The sequence below is a fragment of the Chaetura pelagica genome, unplaced genomic scaffold, assembly GCF_000747805.2.
Source record: "Chaetura pelagica isolate M959 unplaced genomic scaffold, ChaPel_1.0 scaffold39, whole genome shotgun sequence".
Classification (NCBI taxonomy): domain Eukaryota; kingdom Metazoa; phylum Chordata; class Aves; order Apodiformes; family Apodidae; genus Chaetura; species Chaetura pelagica.
In genome coordinates this window covers 1370606-1382121 of record NW_009954614.1, presented here as the reverse complement: position 1 = coordinate 1382121, position 11516 = coordinate 1370606, and positions in this window count along the sequence as shown.

Below are 11516 nucleotides of genomic sequence, written 5' to 3'. Positions count from 1 at the left end.
GACCAGCTGCTTAGGAAGCCACACTGAGGTGTTTCAGCAACAGTCTGAGGGGGTAGTGCAAAAGCCAGCACTGTGGGGCTGGCCTGGAAAAGCAGCATCCCAAGGTGCAAAGGTGGGCAGGCAGGCAGAGAAGCAGGCAGCTCAGCCCTTCTCATCCTCCTCCTCGCAGGGCTTTTGGGCTGGGGAGGGACTCAAAGGGCAGCTGTGCCCAGGTACCCAGGTATGTGAACCAGGGTGAGCAGGGGGGTCTGTCCTGCACTGAGGGTGGGTCTGTGCCACACAGTAAGCACTAAGTATTTCCCCACTAAGCTGAAGGCTTCCAAGTCTTGTGGAGCCCAGAATGCTTTCCAGTGGAGGACACGTGCCCTTGTGTCAGCAGGAGTGCCAGCAGACAGCAGACTCACATCCCTCAGGCCCGAAAGAGCAGGACATGCTTCCCCAGGGAGCCACAGCAAGGACAGAAAACTGCTGGCCTAGAAACAGCCATGTAGGCTTTGGTGCTCCCAGCTGGTGCTGGTGTAGTCACAGCTAAACAAAAGTCAACTTTTAATTACAGAGGAGAGAGCCCACCTGTTTCTCATCTACACCCAACAGCTGAGCTCACCCACATGGTATTTAAACCCATGACACCACCGTTCCAGGCACACCACTGTGATCTGGAGCCTGGGAAAGTCAAGTGAGCAGAGCCTCTCTAGAGAGTAGGGCTGGGATGAACAGCCCAGCACCTGGGAGGGGACTTGGTGCTTGAGCCTGAATGTGGAGCTGTCTGGCAGAGAGCTGCCCACTCAGCTTTGCTTTCCCCCTGTGAAGTACCCTCACCTTCTCTCCAGTTCAGGTGCTCAAGCAGGGCATTGTATCACCAAACCTTCCTCTTTACTCTGAGGGATTTTTCCAGACCTATCAGGTGGACCAGGTGGCTTTGCTGGAGACCTTCCCCAGTCTGACCCTCAAGTTGCTGCCGCTGCCTGAATGAGGGAGCACACGGGCCTGGCCCCCTCATTCACGTGAGCCCTGCCCCTCTCTTCTCCCTGTATGTGCTCCCAAACCAGCACCATCCCAACCTCCTGCTCCAGCAGGCAGCCCACCTCTGTGGCCCCAGCCCCCATAGCCATGTTCTCAGGATGCAGACCTGCTTAATCTCTCCCCTGCCTTGCAACCTGCAGGCACAAGCATGCATGATTCTCTCCTGTTTATTTGAGGATTTCAGGTGCTTCAGCCTCACTTTATAAACATCCATGTCTCTCTGCTGAGGTTGAGCCAATGGTGTCTCAAGCTGCTGGGGCTCTCTGCTCCATGGCAAGGGTTTCTCACTCCCCTCCAGCACCACTTGGCTGACACATAAACCGAAGAGCTCAGCAGCTGAAGCTCTGCCCCGCTGCTTGCAGCCTCCATGCATGTCTGTCTGTGTGCAGTCACCAGGCTGTCGGGCAGGGATCTGGCAGCAGGCAGGCAGTGCCACCCCAACAGCACTGCAAGGTGTTAGCAGCCACCCTGCAGCTGCCAGCCTCGAAAGCACACTTGGATGAAGCCTCTCTCCAGACAAGGTTTCTTTCCAGGCCATTTTCCACAGTGAAGAGGCCTAAAAGAGCGTTTTGCCCACCCCCGTGGGTTGTGCTCCCTGCCCTCTCTTCAAGTTGCAATTAAATTTGACTGAGATGGTAGCAATCTTAGCTACATTAAGGTCTCCTCAATTTATATCCTATATTTCCACAAATGTAGGTGACTGGATAGAGGATTGAGACCCCATTGGCTCTCTGGGGCAGGTCCTCCCCAGGGGGGCATTTTTAATCAGAGGCTTCAGCTTGTTTGGTTCTTGTTGGGTCGCTGCCACCAGTGGGGCCCTCAGCCACAAACCATGACCTTTCTTGCAACACACAGCAAGAAAAGATGAGACATCACCCAGCAGGACACACTCGAGTTTGAACATTGCCACAATGGAGAAATCAGAAGCAGAAAAATTGAGGACATTGATGTGATTTTGTGTGTTTAACCTCCTGATAATTCTCTGTCAGTATTACCTCTCAGCTTACAAATCCTCAGTTTTGCTCAGAGAGAGGGAGATTTCTCTGAAGGCTTCAATTCTTGGGATTAGACACCTAGGAAATGCCTGTCTGGGGACACACTGATGGGCTGCCTAGCCCAGACTCCTGCTGTGGCCATGGAAGCCGAGCACATGGGGTCAAACCTTCCTGGGGCCCACCCCCAACATCCTGCAATTACACCCATCCTAACAGAGCCAAGGGTGTGAGAGGACACTTCCCATTCCTTCAAGGACCCCACTCCTGAGCCTGCAGTCCTCAAATGCCTCTAGTGCTCCCTCCCCAGGGACAGTGAGACCCAGGCTTCTAGGACCTGCTGCATGAAGACATTCTTCCTCTTGCAGCTTTTTCCAAAGAGGTGTAGGAGTTTCAATGAGTGCCACACAGCAGCTGTGCTGCAGGGCTGGGTGAACAACAACTCCCTGTTCACTGCCTCTGCGGTTTAGCAAACCTCGTTTGTATTCCCTACCAGCCTCCTCCTCTCCAAAAGCTGAAGTCTTTTCACATCCCTCAAACATCAAAGGACACAGGACTACGGGAGCATAACCTGCAGCCCTGAAAGAGCAATATAACCACACCTAATTCCATGCCTGACTTAGGATCCAGGTAATTACCCCAGGCTGGAGATAAGGACGTGTCCAAGGGGACCAGTGAGACACATCTGGGGAGCTGTGGGGGGAATCAGCTTGAAGACCAGTGTATAAACTGGTGTAGATCTGACATGCCCCCATCAACTTTAACGAGGTGACAGCTACAGGTCTAGCCCATGAGTGTTTGACTGTGGGGTCATGGAAGGTTTTAAGGTAAGTGAGAGACAGACATTCTGAAAACTGCTGCAGGACTGCAAGTGTTGCATGGACAGCCTGTACTGGTGGTGGTGTGGTTTCAGTTGCTTGCATTTGTCCAGGGGTTTCATATCACACCATGGGACTCTCCTCATGTGTACCCTGACATTTCTAGAGCAGACAAAGGCAGCAGTAAACATCAGTGCATACATTAAAGTGCTGGAGATACTATCTGTATCTCCAGATGGATTGCATGAGGCAGTTTTGAGACTCCAAGGTGGCTAGGCTTGTAGAACAATGACAAGCAAGAAAAAAAAATATTCAGTAGCTCATCACCTTTTCCACATACCTCAGGCCTTTGAAGGGACAGAGGTCACTTCACAATGATCCTTTCCTGGATGATCTTCAAAAGTTTTTTATCCTCTTTGATTAGTTCAGCCCTGCTGCAATGATGTCCTTGATAAGGAGGCCAACTCCATCACCAGCAAAACACTCTCCAGGCTGAAATTTAAACAGAGGTGATTCTGTGAAGCATACTCAGAATGTGGAAGACAGGGGAAAAGGAGAGGAGTTTATGCAGGGCTGATATAAGAGCTTTACCCCATCAGAGAAGACATGAGAGGTTTACCCTGGCAGTGAAATTAAATGTGTATGACACAGCTGAAAGGGAGCACGTGTGTTAACAGACAAACACCTCCAGGAACACAAAATGAGATTAAAAGGGAGCCAAAGAAGGCAAACACCAAGGAATTCACACCAGTCAAAGACATGGTGTGATCCTATTGCAACTGCTCCACTAGCTGCAGGTCTGTGGCCATGCTGTGTGCTGCTGTGCACAGCCCTTCCTGGGACAGCATGCTGTGGTGGGACAAGGGACAGGACATGGACCAAACAATATAGCTGTGTTTCTAGGTAGCTTGTAAGAGACATGAACACAGAGCAACACTCTATCAGCCTCCCAGCCACATGTGATGAACCTTCCAACACCCAGCCCCAACCACCTCATTCAGCCTGTCAGGCTAAAACATCACACGTCCTGGGGTAGGTGGCCTCAGTGAGAGCTGCTGAGCAGCATGAGACATTGCTCCATAGGCCAGACAGAATGGGGTGACCAGCAAACCATGCAGTGTGGTGGCCTGCAAAAGGGTCTGTGATAAATCCAAGATTCTTGACTTGAATTTTTGCTGCCTCAACTCTTTCGCCACTCCCCAGCCTGAGACACAGGGAGAAGGTTGCAGATAACACCACTGCATCAGGCTCAATGTATGGTTAAGGTACAGGTAGAAATTTTCCCCATGATGGGAGTGGCGAGATGAGGGAGCATCAGACCAACAGTTCAAATGCACCTTGGAGTATTGTGTGTCTGTGCTGGGTCTCCTTACCCACAGCAGAGAAAGACCACCAAGCACTACCCCTAACATGAGATACCCTTAGAAAAGTCACAAGCTCTAGAGCTATCCCTCCTCCCCTCATGCTGCCGTTCCCAGGGTGGTCTCACACTCAGCCACCTTGGTGCTTTGTCTGCTGCCCTCATGACATTCACATCTTTTCCCCATGAAAAGAAAAAGACTAGATCTAGACATGGGCACTGCTGAGAATGGAACAGCCTCTCCAAGGTGTGGGAGCAAGGCTGGAAACTGGATTCCCACATCCCTGCTCCCTGGCCATCCTGCCTGGACTCTAATAGCACTGTTACCCCACAAGGATGCACATCCCTTCCCCTTCCACCCATCGTGAAATGAAGCAACTCTTGTTGCTCCTCTGGCCAGCTCTGTTTCCAATAATCCATCAGTGAGCCATCATGGTCCCTTCTGGAGGATGGGCAGCTCTCACAGCACTAACCACCAGAGTAGAAGACAATAGCAAGCTTCTCCTTCACTCCCCAGTAAATGCCTACACAGTTGCCACAGTGTGTCCCTGTTACAGCAGGGAGCTCTCTCTGGGCCCTTTCTTCTTGTGCTTTTATCTGCATGACAAAGACACTGCAGTAGCTAGGACTGTTGTGACCAGTAGGACACCCCTACACCTGCTGGGACCATCTCGGTGGATTCAGACCTCCTGGGAACTCGTGAGAGCCTGGCCCTGAGGGTCTCAGCTTCTCCAGCAGTGTAAGGTTTTAAAAACACTTGCAACCAGAACTATGGCCAGGAAGCTGCACTAGAAGCAGCTGAGGAAAAAACTCATCCTAGAGTCACATCAAAATGATATTATAAAAATAATAATTTTCCATAATGCATCAAGATCTAAATTAGCCATCTCTTAGGGCTCAAGCATGTGAAAACCCTCCCGTCCTTGAAAGGGGACCACCCCAGGGAGCAGCAGATCAAAAAGTCCTTAGAAGCACTGAGGAAGCCTCAGTAGGCTGCCAGCACTGGGGACCCAGCTTCAAGGGCATGAAACTTCACTGCCTGGGCTAAAATACCAGGTCTCTCAGCTTGAGAGAAGTGATAAAAACCAGTGATCTCCTCCGATGCTTAGCCACTAGAGCAGAAAAGGGACACATGTATTTAAACACAAGCTGTCAGCGTGTGCTATCCTTGCAATGACCAATAACCTGCCTGGGATGAGCCCAGACTCCTCTAGGGCTTCAAACAAAGGGCACCACTGAGCTAATGAGCTGCTGAGCACCTCATCACTGTTTGCCTAACTACCAGCACCTTAAATAGAGAAAGATTTTCAGCATAGATGCACAGCATTCCCAATTCATAACTGTAAATACGTGCACCCCTTCCCCCGAAATAGATGTGAATCCTGAAGCTGAGGCGAGATCTGCAAAGCAAAACAACTCAAGCACTTCTGCCTGCCTCCAGGAACCACAGGGCTGGCAGCCAGTATGAGATCAGACTGGCAGAGGAGGGAAAGCTGTCATTACCTGGTGTTCAAACAGCTCACGATTTAGCCTGCTTGTTCTTGCCAGAATTTAGGCTGCTAAAAGCCCACAACCTCAGCCAAAACTGAGGAACTTAAAGCAACTTGAGAAACTCGGGAGCAGCAGAAAAACTGGGGCCGGAACAGAACTATCAAACACATCTAATCTTGCCCCCGTGCAGGGTAAGACGTAACCCAGTGCATCCCTGCTGAGGCCCAGGGGTCCCAAAGAGCAGCTCCAGGGAGGGAGGACCACTCATTCACAGAAAGATGCAATGCCAAGAGAGGCAGCAACACCGCAGAGGAGGTACTGGGTTTCAGGTGGAAAAAAAACATTTTTCAGGGCCTTAATAGTGACCCAGAGCACTCCCACTGCAAGAGAAATTTCTTTAAAAAGCACCCTCACTGGGGATTTATGGGTGAACATGGCTGTATATTTTACAGTACATCCTTATGGCCTCATTGGTCAATAATCTACATTTAACTCAGTCCCTTCAGAGTGTGATGGGCCATAAAGCTTGCGAAGCAGCTGCTACATGCTGAAATAATAATCAAGGAAGCAGAGAGCAGAGCTGATAATTGACTCTGCTAATGTGCAAGTCGGGACTTTGAGTTATTGATCAGATGTGCTTCAGTGGCTCAGTGAGAGCCCAGTCCTCTGTGCCTGAAGGTTATTGACTCAGATGTTACCAAGGGGGTCCTTTCTTCTCCCTACATAACTTCCTTTTCAGATCATCACCTATTCTGGATTTCTTTCAACATTTCCCCTGGGACTGGTCTAACATAGACCTGAAGTCACCCAGCAAAGCAGCTTTGTCCCTGCTGGTGTCCCACACACCTAGATCTTCAGCATCCAGGACACAAATATGCGATGTTGAGGAAGTAATGATTTTTCACCCCTTAGTGACCCTTTTGGCACTGTTCTTGACACTGGTACCCCCTTTCTATCAGCCCCTTTTCCTTCTACCCTCTACGTGAATCCATTGCTACCCCCTTCAAGTCTTCCACCCACCTCTCCCCAAGCTTCACTGCAGCTTTGAGGTGTTTCTCCCCGCCCCCACATCCCCCTTTGCCACAGGTGATGACACAGCTGTGCTCCCACCTCACCCCCATGTCAGCACTGACCACCAGCTCGCCCACCTCCCCACCACCGCTGGAGCCGCAGCGCTGAGGCGCTTCCTGCTTGAACCTGCCCCTGCAAACAGCTCGGTGGAAAAGCTAAGTCAGTGATGCCAGATAGTTCTTTCTCAGCAAACACGCTCGTCTGTTCTAAGACTTGCAAGTGTTCAGGAAGCGCCGTTTCCTTTTGCAGAATCTCTGCAGGTTGCACCTCCGAGCAGTCTCACCCACGCACCCTGCACGGCCAGTTCCCCTAATTTGCTCGGTATTGCATTCATTTGCAGGCATGTCAAACAGGCCTGTAATTCTACAGATCATCCCAAGAGCCATTAAAAATGTGAATACAACATTCTCCATCCTTATCAAACAGTACTTTTTCTTCTGGTGGGTCTTCTGTGTGTGTGAGTGAGTGTGGCTTTTTTCTCTTTTTCTTCTTCAAGGCAAGAGGAAATATTTCTTTTCAAGATGCAGCCCTTTCATCCTCATGTTCTCCAAGACCTCTTGGCTGCACGCCATGACCTGGCAGCTTCCTGATACTTGTACAATCTGGTTGTTCCAGCTCCTTCTCTCTCAGTTTTCAATGCTACCTCATCTTTGTCCAGAAAAGAGCAAGGTCTGAATAAGTGCCTCCAGAGCCACCTTTGTAGTGGAAACTAATGTGAAGGAATTATTCAGCCCTTCAAGAACATCTTTAGTTTCCCGAATTGCTGTCTTTTAAGTACAGGTAAATCAAGAGATCCTCAAATATTTAAGCAGACCTCCTTATGTGAGTTATTTCTGAAATCAATGATTTTAACACATCTAGGTTTCTGCCTGCTTAAACCTTTCCAAGACCAGGAAAAATGCTGTCCAGTGACAAACATGAAGGGCTTAATCTGGGTTATCCAAAAATTTCTGTGAGATGCTTTAAGCATGTACCTTCATAGGAGTCTTTAACAATTCAGTGGAGAAAGGTAAAAGATGAGCCAGTGGCTGAAATTTAGGGCCAGACACTATAAGGATAAAAAGCCATGTGGTCTTAGCTGAGAAGGCAATTAGCTACTGTACTTCACTCCAGGCAGAGGGCTGGAGTCTCTACATTTGAATGTCTTCATCACAACGACATTATTCAGACCTAACACAAGATACCAAGGTGAAAAGCTCTGTCCTAACTGAGGTCAGCCGAAAGGCTCTGGTGGCCTTCCTGACTCCAGGTGCCACAAGCAACCCCTTCAATGCAAATTGCCATGCTCAGCCCCTGCTCCCTCCAACACTCCAGCCAGACCAGGCTGCTGGGAGCAGCCATGGAATCTGATCAGCGACCACAGAGCACCCAGCTGGGGCATCTTGCTCTCCTGCACCACCCTGAGAGGAGATGAGGAGGGGCAGGCAAGGCATCCCCTGCCTCCATTCCAGTGCGAGGCATCCCCAGGGTCCTTCGTGGCCAGGTGCTGTGCAGACAGGGCTGGCACAGACCCACCAGCCACCGTCCCTCTGCGAGCAGTGAGGAGACAACCGCGGTGCTGAGTTGCTTGTCACGCAGGTGGTGAGAGGAGCTGGGGGCAGCTGGCAGCTCCACCAGGAAGTGGTGAGCCCTGGTGAGCTGCACGTGGCCTCCCGGCACACCTGGAGGTGGGTGATGGGCCCCCTGGCACTGCCAGCCAGGTGAGGTGGCCTCAGCCACGCTACCAGACACTTCCATGGGTAAGAGGTCTGAGAGGCTGGCCAGGGGAGAGCAGGACCTCTGTCCAGCAGGGAAATAGCCATGTGTTTTGGGAAGCAAGCCAGGGGCTGTGCTGAAACAGAGATCCTGCCTCTCACAGCATCCCCCTCCTGACCTAGTGTCATCTTTGCTTTGCTCAGAGCCAGCCAGATGCTTTTCCAGGCACAGGTGGAGCCCCTCACAAGGCCAGCCAAATATTTCTCTCTCCGATTTTCAGATACAAACTCCTTCAGCCCGCAAAGATGTGGCAGGATCCTGCTGGTAATAATGTTGGTCTTGACCACCAAACCAAAAGCCCATGGTGATTTCCTCCAGATTTGCCATAGTTTGGTGATTCTCAACATTTTGAAGCAACAAATCATGGTTTTAATTTGAATTTCTTGTAGATCAGCCTGCAGCCACCTTGTCCATCTCTAACCAGAAACCCCACAAGGGTCTTCACTTCCTTGAGTCACTCCTTATTGCTCTGTGGGCCATGGCTCTGGGGCCAGTGTCACAGCTCTGCAAGCCGCCCTTCTTGAGTTCCTCCTGAACACAATTAAAGAACAGAAACTTGTCCTAACCCGGAGGTGCATTTCCAAGGAAGATGGGATTCAATGGCCAATTAAGCTACCAAGCTTCAGGTGGAAGTCTGACACTCCTCTTGCCCACCGTCAAACCTCTCTGGGGGGAGGACTGGGCAGCTTGGACTCCCCAAAATCTAGCTGAAGAGTCCATAGGTTGCTTCCACCAGATGATAGATGGGCTTTAATCCCACTCTGCAGAAGAGAAGGAGAGTTTCCCACCCAACATGTCTGCTAGATGCTGTGGGACACATCCATATTTACACAGCTCTGTATGTCCCTTCTCATCTTCAGAGCTGTATTTCTGACTGGACTACTACTGTCTTCTGTGAAAGATGGTGATTTTGAAAAGAAAAATGACATTTTGCAGAAATAAATGTGAGCAGTTTCCAGATGAACATTGGGAAAATGTTTTCCAAACAGCCATTCCAGCTGAACAGAGCCTTGCATGGAAGATGCACAGAGTCCACAGTGGCAGAGAGATCAGCAAGGCAGGAGCCATAGCATGGATGCTGGTGGCCTCCCTCAGTCCCAGGCCTCGATGTTTCCCACAAGAAAGGAGAAGCTGCTGCTCAGCAGAGGTGAGGTAGCATATGTCTTGGCACCATGGGGTTCCTCTTTCATCAAAGACTTCCTGACCCATGTCACAACTATTTTGTCCACCCTCAGCTCGCAGACAACCCCTGCCACCCATGCCTGGTGGCCAGCTCCCCTCTCCCTGAGGGAAAAGCCAGGCAGTGCAGCATGGCAGCCAGGTAAGTAGTGCCCCTCACAGAAACACCAACCCTATAGACAAACCATCCAACGCCTAGGGCTCTCCTGACTTTACTTGTATGAAGGGACTCAAGGACCACAGTGTCCTGGCAGACAACAAGCTGAACATGAGTCAGAAGTGTGCTGCTGCAGATCCAAATTAGATCCTGGGCTGCATCACCCCATTCTACTCGGCACTTGTGAGACCATACTCAGCATACTGTGCCCAGTTCTGCTCCTCACCACTCAAGGTGCAGACAGACTGGGAGGGTCCAAAGGAGGACTACAAAGATGATCAAAAGATGATCATCCCTCCAGATCTGTGCATCCTGGCCTCCATGCAGCTCACCTGCTATCCAGGGGCACTGTCTCCAGCCGTTCCTCCCAGGGTGCCTTTTTCACTTCTTAGAAGTGGGAACCACGACTGCACTGTGCAGAGGCAGCATGTGCCCTTGACAGGAGAAGTGTTGCCTCTGCTTGCAGACCCATCATTGCTTCTTTTCTTCTGCCACATAATCTGTTCCCTTGCTGGTCCCTTCACCTCCTGAAAAAGCAGAGAACAAATAAAGAGACAATTCTGCCACTTTGCTGCTAATCAGAAGGGCGCATAAGTGGGAGAGGCTGAATTTAGGAAGCTGAAGGATTTTGGATATCCCACCCATCTACCCATTCAGCTGGTGTATCCAGTCTGCTCTGTGTCCTTTATCCTCATCTGTCTCCTTGCTCTGCACAGCAATCACCTGCCTCCATGAGGTCACACAACTCCAATCCCAATCCTGTCCCAGGTGAATCACAGCTAATCTACCTACTTCAGAGTAGCAAATCACAGCAAATCACCCGCTGACCAAACAGAGCCAGGGAAGTGCTTTAGAAAGAGTGCTGCAAAACTCTTCCAACATGGAAACACAGACTCCAGCTACAGGGCAGCTCCCAGCGCTGGAGAGACAGCTGGTAGTTACCCAAAGGTTTCACCATAGGTGTGTGTACACATCTCTATGGTCTAGGCAGCCTAACAGGAATGCAGAAATAGCTCCCCTCCAGCTCAGCAAGGATTGATTCTGCTCCAGAGTATCTAACTTCTGTCACATCAACAAGGGCCAGATCTAGGGATGCTGTTTTGCATCCTTCATCCCACTCCGTAGCATCTGTAAATGAGATGGAGATGAAACAGTCTGATCCAAACCCAAACAGACTGCCTTGAAGATTCAGGACAAGTTTTAGTCCTAATATATTACTTAAACGCTGGGAAGTTCAGAGCACATTGCAAGCCTGCTAATTAAGCAAGTGCAATAGGCAGAGAAGTAAGAATCCCATTTCTGTGCCAAAAATGAATTCAATTTTGTAGAGAAACTGCACAGTTAATACCAGGCATCCTGTGATCACTTGGTTCCAGTCTGCTCCTTTCCTTCCCTAACAGGATTTTCCCAGCACTACTTACCTCATCAGCCTTTCATTGCTACTAAGCCAGGATTCCCAGACAATCTGTGCCACTGCCTCAAAACAACTTTCTGCCTATCATTAGCAGGTCTGCAGCACCCATATGTCCTGCAGCCTCCACTGCTAACAACAGTCTTAGCCTTCTTCCTTAACGTCAGTTATCAAAGTAACACCCTGAGGCAGGAATAGATGCTGGATTTCCAATCACTTGCAGAAAACAGAGCCAATTATTAAAAAAAAAAAAAATTTA